Genomic DNA, 10,074 nt, shown 5'->3' with positions numbered 1-10,074 from the left:
GTGGATATTTACAAAAAAAAAGTTATTAACATTATTAAGGCTCCGTTCCAGAAAGGAGAATAAGTATTTATTTTTTAAGAAGGCAATTTTAAGCTAAAAAATTATGTGGTTACGCAAATAATTTTTCTATCAGTATGGATCTTATTTGATAGATTTCATTGAGATCTTTAATACGGTGTAAAAAAAAATTAAAAATTTATTTTTTATGTATATTATTTTTTAGTTTAAAAATATAAAATAAATATTTATTTTTTAAGAATATGTTCTGGAACGGGGCCTAAGACTTTTTAAATAAAGGGTTAATTACTTGTTGCCTCCTTTATCTATGCACATTTTTCACTTTACCCCCTCCAACTATAGAACGCTACAACCTTCCCCCTTTATCTTCCAATTCCTAACACATAAGGCCTGCCGTTAGTCTTTTTTTTTTAATCCGCTCCTTCCGTTAGTCTGGAATCCAAAAAATAGTCAAAGGGGCATGTGCATGTCACATGATCTGTAAAAAGAAAAAAATTAAGTGCTCTAATTTTCAATCCGTTTGAATCGGTGTGAAGATCTTATTTCTCTGATCATTTTATTCCAAAGGATCATAATTAATTTTTGGCTCTAGGGCTCTCGTTAGTTAGTGCTAAAAGATATTTGGTTCTACTATTTTTTTAGGACTAATTAACGAGAGCTCTAGAGTCAAAAATTAACTATGACTCTTTAGAATAAAATGATCATGAAAATAAGATCTTTGTACCGGTTCAAACGGATTGAAAATTGGAATACTTAATTTTTCATAAGTACTTTATACGGAGTATATTAAAAAATATGGTTAAAAAATTAAGTGCTCCAATTTTAATCTGTTTGAACCGATACAAATATTATGATACGGAGTATACTAACTAACAAGAGCCCTAGAGCCAAAAATTAATTATGATTCTTTTGGATAAAATAATCAGAGACATAAGATTTTAGCACCGATTCAAACAGATTGAAAATTAAAGCACTTAATTTTTTTTTATTTTTTACAGATCATGTAACATGCACATGCCCCTTTGATGATTTTCTGGATCCCAGACTAACGGCAGGAGTGGATCAAAAAAAAAAACTAACGGCAGGCCTTATGTGTTAGGAATTAGAAGATAAAGGGGGTAGGTTGTAGCGTTCTATAGTAAAAGGGGGTAAAGTAAAAAATATGTATAGATAAAGGGGGCAACAAGTAATTAACCCTTAAATAAAAGGAGGGAGAGAGAGAAAGAGAGGGAATTAATGCATGAGATAGGGAGAGAGGGGGAGAGAGATGAAAGAGATTAGAGAGAGAAAACCTACTGCACTTTAAAGTGTTGGAAAAAGGAATGTACACGTGACGAAAATTGAAAGCTCCCAAGCCGTACTTCTTTCACAGAACCATAAAGACTAAAGAGAGAGAAACGAAAAATTAGAAAAAGAGTATAAATGCGCGGCAAGGAAAAGAGTGGGAAAGAGACGCGCGCGGATTGGAGAAGATATATCCGGATATTGGAAATTGGGAATGATCCACTCGGCCATAAATTGTAAATTTAGGACCGGCCAGGCATTTTCACTAAATAAAATGAGTCATACTCTTTAATGAGAATTAATGAGTCAAAATACATAAGATCGAAATTTGCAATTGGCCCCACCAGTTTTCATAGTTTGAAACTGTTACATAATAACTTCATAATCAACGGTACGATTAAAGTACAAGTTGATTCAACCCCAAATACAATTCGACACAACACACGCACTACAAAAAAAATCGCATTTTACGGCGTTTGAAAAATGCTATTAAATGATATATACAGCATTTTTCCAAACGCTGTATTAGCCGATGTTATTCAAAGTCTTAGACTTAAGACAACGTTTTTTAAATGTTATAGAATTTAGACTTTAGACAGCTTTTTAAGAACGCTATAGAATGTAAAGTTTCTACAGCGTTTTGAATGAAAAGTTTTTACAGCTTTTTGAAAACGCTGTAGAATGTAAAGTTTCTATAGCGTTCTTAAAACGCTATATTAGCCAATTTTTACTTTTTTTTTAAAATTTTTATATATACCAATATAGTAGCATTTTCAAATAAGATCATGGTAATTTCATTTAAGAAACAAAAATGATTTATTCTATTCAACACCAATTATATCCAAATGTCAATATACAATAAACAATTCAACAATTGAATAAAGATTCATTACATTAGCTTGGAAAACAATTTCTGAACAAAAACCACATAAAAGAGCCCGATTAATTGGACTCATTGAAAAATAACTTATGTAATTCTGCGTCCCTGAAAATGTAATCATGCACTAGACCAACCATCTCATTCCACAGATTTTCTTTACTTGAAGCTTATTTCTTTGCCGAGCTTATACCCTTTCTGCTTCCAAAGCCAACTATATAAATGGGCTACTTGAAACCCTCCAAAATATGAGAAACATGCCCGTAGGTTGAAGTTGTATCAGAAGTTGTGACAGCAAAAATCATCCTCGAAAAGATGCAGCACGTAGTAGAAGTCCGAAGAAAAACAATTGCAGTAAGAGCTATAATAGATATCCACACCAAGCAAACAAAAGCAGACATTACCTTCTTCCAATTCCTCCTCGCCTAGAAGATAAAAATTTGGCTGCCTACATTTAGGGAAAAAAAAGAGAGGTTAGGTGTCAGATTAGAACAAGGTCCTGAGTTAAAAAGAAACATATAACAATACTAAGCAAAAGAAACTAATAACACACAATATGGATCCATTTGGATAGATGTGGATTTCTAATGAAGAGCTTCACATAATTATTTGACAGGAATAGGAGACTCGACAATACCATAAAATGGAAATAGCTCAAGTTTAGAATTGATAGTCTGCATGGCAACTTTAATATTTACCCCCTCCCCAACAGATATACTTTTGCCCCTTCTTTTAACTTTGAATCCAAGTCCAGCACTTGCCATAATTCATATAAAAAGACTTTAAATACCATATCATGCTCTAGAAATCAAACCAAGATCTTTCTAACACTTTCAGCAACCAACATACCTTAAGACTCCCGAAATAACAGTTCTAACTTCTATGCACCTAATTTCCCTGCTTCCGCAACTACAACATTATATTCCAGCAAACAAAACCATTTAGCATATAGCATTTAACATCAAATTCTCAAATTCAATTTAAATTTTCAAGCTTCATCTTCATGTTCTACAGTTCTAGCAATAGATTTTCAACAACAAAAAGACATTCCATTAATCATGTTTTCACCAAACAAGGACCATAGACTGGAAAGAGCAACTTCAAAGAGCGTTCAGGTGACATCTAAATTCCCATGGCATGCAATGTTACACTGATTTCAGGAGAGATTTATTCACCTGTTCTTTGAGTGCCTTAACCTCGGTGCTCTCCTTGTTCATACTAGCTGCACCAAGTTCACCAAACGTCAAGATTTTCATTGATCTCGCCGGTTGCAGTTTTAGAAAGCAACTAAAACAATAATAAGAAAGGGAACCCATGACTCTTAAGATATTTGGACCAGGAAGCAAGTAAGTTTTAAGCACATCAATAGATGAAAGCATGATTACCATCATTTTCAGTTGAATATTTGTGGTTTAATCTGTATGCAAGCATGTGAGCAAGCAAAATCTCTCATTCGTGCATTTTTATTTTTTCGTAACAGGTCCATCTCAAAAATTTGTATCTTAGCATCAGATTTGATGAACTTAAAGTTGTACAGTTTCGATATGCAGATGCATAACCCGTCCACAGTGATCACAAAAATTAGAGAAAAACCTCCTCTATTTGTTTCATACTTAGAGTAGCCAAGAAATTGTCATGGTACAGCCAAAAAAAATAACACCCGTGTCATTTAGGGCCATGAGTATAAGCATGGAATCATTTGAGATAACTCATTGTCAGAATATTTACATAATTGAATTACCAACTCAATACATAATATTTGTTTGCCTGTATCTGGTTTTGCTTTCAATGAATGAATTACCACGGGAAAAAAAACTCGATACATAAAAACAAAGGTGCTGCCCTGCAACCAACACCAACGTCGAAATGTTATCATAATTTACACATCTGGAACAACTTACCTGGTTAATGATTCAAGTTGCAACAACTGGGACTTCATTTGTTTATCCAACACAAAACCTGCCATCTCTACCTCCTTGCAAACCTCTTTACATTTCGCTACCCGCCCAGAAACCATGTATATGATGAACAAGTTCCGGTAGATGTCATAAGTAGGAGAAAAACCTGCCTCCTTAAGTTTTGAAAAATATCTTACAGTCCTAGGGAGATCATTCAAAGCAACAAAAAGCTTAATTACCACATGGTAAGCGGGAAATCAAACAGGCAATTCATCCTTCCCATTTCCCAGACCACCGGCAATGCCTCCCTATATTTCTTTTGACAGAAACGACTATGAATTTGAGTAGTGTACATAACTACACTTGGATCCTACCCAGATTGTTTGAACCAATTGAAAAGGCTCTCCACAATTTCAAATTGCCCAAGCCTTATGCAAACTTTCATGACAGCCGTGCAGCCCTGCTGATTTAAGTTTAGATCATCTCTTTTTCCAAGATCTTCTAACAAGGGCAACACTTGCATGTGCTTATCTAGGTTCTTTTCTAATTCTAGTAACCGTTTGAAGTGAACGAGAGCGCAGAGCAATTCATTGAATCTTTTTGAGAATATCAGAAGCTTCAGAGACAGAGATCTGTTCATGACTACTAATGATAGGTTGAGTCCTAGTTGCAATCATTTGGTGCCAATGGGATCAAGAGAGAGAGAGAGAGAGAGAGAGAGAGAGAGAGAGTGAGTGAGTGAGTGAGTGAGTGAGTGAGTTAGGGCTTGAAATTGAACGCGGAAGAGAGCAAGAGGGGATTTCCCACAAAATCCCCAAATGGGGTTGCCACCTTTCATAGGTGCACGCTGTAGTTGAGTTAATGAAACACTATCGAAAACCTTCCGCTTCCCTACAGTACCGTGTACGCTGTCTTAACCTCAATATGCAACTCTATTATAGCATTTGTGAAAGAACGCTATCATGTTATGCTATAAAAGGCCTTCTTTGTTGTAGTGTGAATAAATATGGATTACCATAGAAGGGCATCATGATGCAGAATATAACTTACAATTACATTCCCATCACATACCAGCAGGGGTAGATTTGTGCCATGGCCATTGTTTTGCCATCTTGGGGTTGTGGTGGTGTCTTTGTTATGATTGCCGAACCACCAGAAGGATATACTTGAATGTCTCTATTGATCTGGTGTTTTCCTTCTATTGTGCTAGACTCAGAGATGGATTCTCTTCCTGCCATTTCCTTCTTGTTATCCGTAGATATGCTAGTAATGGTACCAGCAACTTTTGTCTCAATAGATAGCTTTTCTCCCAAAAATTAGCCTCATTGATAGAAACTGCTTTGTTAGCACGCAGCATAAATGAACATCTGTAAAAAAGGAGAATATTGAAGTGATCTGAGAAGGAAAAATGTTAACAAAAAGAATTCTAGGAGCAGAACTATTGATGTAGGGAGGTATTCCCGAGCAGATACATTTAGTTACCGAACACGTGATGTTTGGGAACACGTGGTAAATACGACTGGACTTATCGCCGGGCAGTATTAAGAACAGCGATATGGAACAAAGACATGTGAAGTCCTTGGTCCATGCAATCTGTTCGGCTGAATAAAGGTCAATGACACGACAAGTCACTGGAGTAAACTATCTGTTCGGCAGATAGGAGATATTCTGTTTACATTTGAACCAAGTTACATGTGAAGTCCCTGGTCCAGGTAGTCTGTTCGGCTATGAGACAGCCGAACAAGGAAGGAGCTCTAATCGAGAGTAGGAGCAGAGGGAATACTCTGGAAGATTCCAGAGTAGTCATGTCCCATAAAGGGATAAAGATCCCAAGAATATAGGATCTGAGAAAGATACCTAACGAATATGGGATGTTCGGCTCTTAAAGGAAAAGAATCCTAAAAGGACTCTTTTCCATAAACTGATAAAGGAAACGAGACTCCTTGATATCCTGGGTTTCCTATACGAGTTAGGAATCCTATGGCAGCATGGATGCTTGGACAGCAAGCACCCATAAATCTATAAATATGAAGTAAACCTAGAGGTAAAAGGTACGCAATACTTTGCATTCGTGCTTTCCTACTGATAATTAGGGTTTAATTGCTAGTACGTGATACTAACAAAGGCATCGGAGGGCCTTTGCCACGAGAGGCAAAGGTGCACTCACCCCCTGTCTATTTTGCAGATTAGGGTTCAGACGTCGACCTAGGGTTCCGGTGAAGAGGCACGAATAAGCCGTTGCAATCTAGTTGATCCGAGGCATCAATTGTTTTCATCCCCCTACAATTGGCGCCGTCTGTGGGAAACGAAAGAATTCCCTTTTGAAATACGACCATGGTGGAAGTAACTCCAGCAACACCGCATGAACCAAAAGATGTGTTAGATGAGGGGAGGGACAAATCCCCACCTGGGGCTCCGAGAAAGCCCTAGGGTGGGCACAGGAGGAACACGAGTAAGGACCGCCCCCTTACCGTGCATCATAACTCCAAAAATAGAGGAGATGGAGAGACGGCTTCAAGATCCACGAGAAGGAGTAAATCCCATCAAAGGGATGAATCGCCGCGCACTCCAGGAGTGTGCACCATAGCGACGACGTTCTTGATAGGAAGAGGCAAGAAGTCGAGGAGTATGCTCGTCTGATTAAAAAACGAGAGCATGAGATCAGAGAATTGGAAAGAATTAGGGAGCATCCGGAGGATTCTGGACTGTCTCGAAGAAATTCTAGAGGCAGTAGGTATGCTGTAGTACAATACAGAAAAGCTCCTTCACGAAGAAGAAGGAGCAGAAGCAGGAGCAGAAGTCCTGTTATAGGGCATCATGAGGCTTCTCCACGAAAAAGGGGAAGAAAAAGTAGAAGCCGAACACCAGAGAGAAGGACTTCTTCACGAAAAAGGAGGAGCAGAGACCGAAGTTCTACCCCCGAGGAAGAGGATACGAGAAAGCATCATCGAGACAGGTACGAGAGGCCTGATGCTGATTGGGTCAAGGCTTCGGCCCACAAGTCAAAGGAGCAAGAGGATGGGACAGTGACTGCACGAGAAGCAGCACGCAAGGCCCTGAGTAATATTGCAGCCTCCCCCTTTACAAAGAGGCTACAAGAAGCAAGGTTGCCGAGCAGAGTGAAGCACGGTGCATTCGTACTTTACGAGACAAATACGGATCCCGTAGCTCACATACAACATTATCAACAGGCCATGTTTATGCATGAGGGGGATGATTCCATCTTGTGCAAGATGTTTCCCTCCAGTCTTGGCAAGGTAGCTTTATCCTGGTTTCATAAGTTGGCCCCACGATCCATACGAGGATGGAGGCAGCTAGCAGAGGAATTTATTGCTCGGTTCTTAACGAGCAGAAAGGCCCCAAAGACTTTTGAGAGTCTTTCCACCATGAAGCAGGAGGAGAACGAGCAAATTAGAGATTATGCAAAGAAGTACTGGGAAACTTTCAACGAGATTGAAAGTTGCAGTGAGGAGTACGCAATTGCTACGTTCAAAACTGGTTTGCCTGTTCGGGGAGAGCTGCGCCGTTCATTGAATAAACATCCAGTAGCCACCTTGGCTAAATTGATGGAACGGATAGAGCAACACGCCAGAATGGAGGATGACATACTCCGGGAGGATGGCAGGGCGGTTGCCGAGCAGCCGAAGGCACCTGCCAAGAAAATGGATAAGCCAGAGCCCAAGACATATAAAGACAGAAGGGAGTACGGGCAGGCTAAGAAAGAGCCATACAAGGACAAGCAAGCTCCTGACCCCAAGTCCTTCTTTTCTATCACTACGGTTTGGAAGGAGCCAATTTACAGGATTCTTTATCGAATAAAGAATCAGCCATATTTTAAATGGCCCCCAAGTCTAGGCGGAGACAAAGATGCAAAACGTGCTACGAATCAGCACTGCAGTTATCACAAAGATTGGGGCCATATGACCGAGGATTGTGAGATATTCAAGAGGCACCTTGATGATTTGGTCTCTCGGGGCTATCTCAAGGAATTTATCCAAGAGGACCCTAAAGAGAGAGGGAAGGCTATGGAGGTGGGTTACGAACAAAACCCCAAAGGTGTCATCCATATGATACATGGATTGGCCACACCTTACACGAGAAGTGAGGTTAGGCTATTTCAAAGGCAAGTTAAGCATGATCAGCATGTGATGCGGTTGGGAAACAAGAGGGGGAGAGAAACTGATGTATGCAAAGAGAGCATGGCATTCAGTGATGATGATTTGGGGGAGGTCCAAATACCCCACAATGATGCATTGGTCGTAACCCTACGAGTTGGGGAATACGACATCGAAAGAATTCTAGTGGACTCGGGTAGTTGTACAGAGGTATTGTACTATGATGCATTCAAAAAGATGGGGCTAGCCCAATCAGACTTAGAACAGTCCACAACGCCTCTTATTGGATTCGGTGCAGGAGCAGTCTGGCCCCTTGGAAAGGTGACGTTACCTGTTCGGGCCGGATCAGTAGTGTTGAGAACGGACTTTTTGGTGGTCGATGTCCCATCTTCCTACAACGCGATTATAGGGAGGACGTGGTTGCACAAAATGAGAGCAGTCTCCTCAACTTATCACCAGATGGTAAAATTCCCAGGTTCAAATGGGATTGAAATCCTTAAAGGAAACCAGAAGGTGGCACAGCAATGCTTGATTTCCATCATTAAAACAGCCCCGAAGGTCCACCATGTTCACACATTAGAAGTACCAGACCAACCAACCATCGAGGATGTTGGAAGAAGCCCGGCTGAAAAAGTGGTTGAGGGCCTGGAGAAGATTCAGATCAACGAAATTGATCCTGAAAGGTATTTTTTGATTGGGGAATCATTACCAGCAAACGAAAAGGCTGAGTCGATAAGATTTCTGAAAGAATATATTGATGTTTTTGCATGGGTACCTGAGGAAATGCCTGGGGTGGATGCAGATGTGATCTGTCACCATTTAAACATTGATCCTCTGCATAAGCCGATCATTCATAAGAAACGAAGGGTAGCCGTACAGCATGTAGATGCTGTGATCGAAGAGGTCGATCGTTTATTGAAGGCCAAGGCAATACGTGAGGTCTATTACCCAGAGTGGTTATCCAACACTGTTGTGGTAAAGAAGAAGAATGGGAAGTGGCGTGTCTGTGTGGACTTCACAGACCTGAACAAAGCATGTCCTAAGGACAATTTTCCTTTGCCTAGGATGACCAATTGGTTGATGCAACCTCTGGTTACGAGCGAATGAGTTTTCTCGATGCATATCGAGGATATCATCAGATTGCTATGTTTGAACCTGATCAAGAGAAGACTTCGTTCATCACACCACGAGGGTTATACTGTTACAGTGTTATGCCCTTTGGACTAAGGAATGCTGGGGCTACATACCAAAGACTTGCAACCATTATGTTTAAGAAGCTCATCGGGAAGACTTTGGAAGTTTACATAGATGATATGGTGGTAAAGAGTCGAGAAAAGGGAGGGCATATTTCTGATCTGAAGGAAGTGTTTGAAATCCTGAGGAAATATAAATTAAAACTCAACGCCTCGAAGTGTGCGTTTGGAGTTGGTTCAGGAAAATTCCTGGGCCATTTGGTAACTTTGAGAGGGATAGAGGCAAATCCCGATCAGATTGATGCTTTGCAGAGATTACAGAGTCCCAAAACTACCAAGGAAGTCCAAAGGCTGACTGGGATGGCAGCAGCACTAAACAGATTCATCAGCAGGTCAAGTGATAAATGCAAACCCTTTTTTCAGCTACTGAAAGAGAGGGAGGGATTTGAATGGGGAGCAGAATGTGAGCAAGCTTTCCAGGACCTGAAGAAGTACCTGGCTGAGCCCCCACTGTTGTCAACTCCACTTCCAGGTGAGTCTTTAATTCTGTACTTAGCTGTTTCCGAGCACGCAGTGAGTGCAGTCATGTTGAGGGATTTGGGGATCGAGCAAATCCCCATTTATTATGTTAGCAAGACATTGTTGGATGCAGAGACGAGATATCTGCCTTTAGAAAAGCTTGTCCTGGC

The sequence above is a fragment of the Rhododendron vialii genome, chromosome 4a (genome assembly GCF_030253575.1).
Source record: "Rhododendron vialii isolate Sample 1 chromosome 4a, ASM3025357v1".
Taxonomy (NCBI): Eukaryota; Viridiplantae; Streptophyta; class Magnoliopsida; order Ericales; family Ericaceae; genus Rhododendron; species Rhododendron vialii.
The sequence above is the reverse complement of the archived record's forward strand: the minus strand, read 5'-3'. Positions refer to the sequence as shown.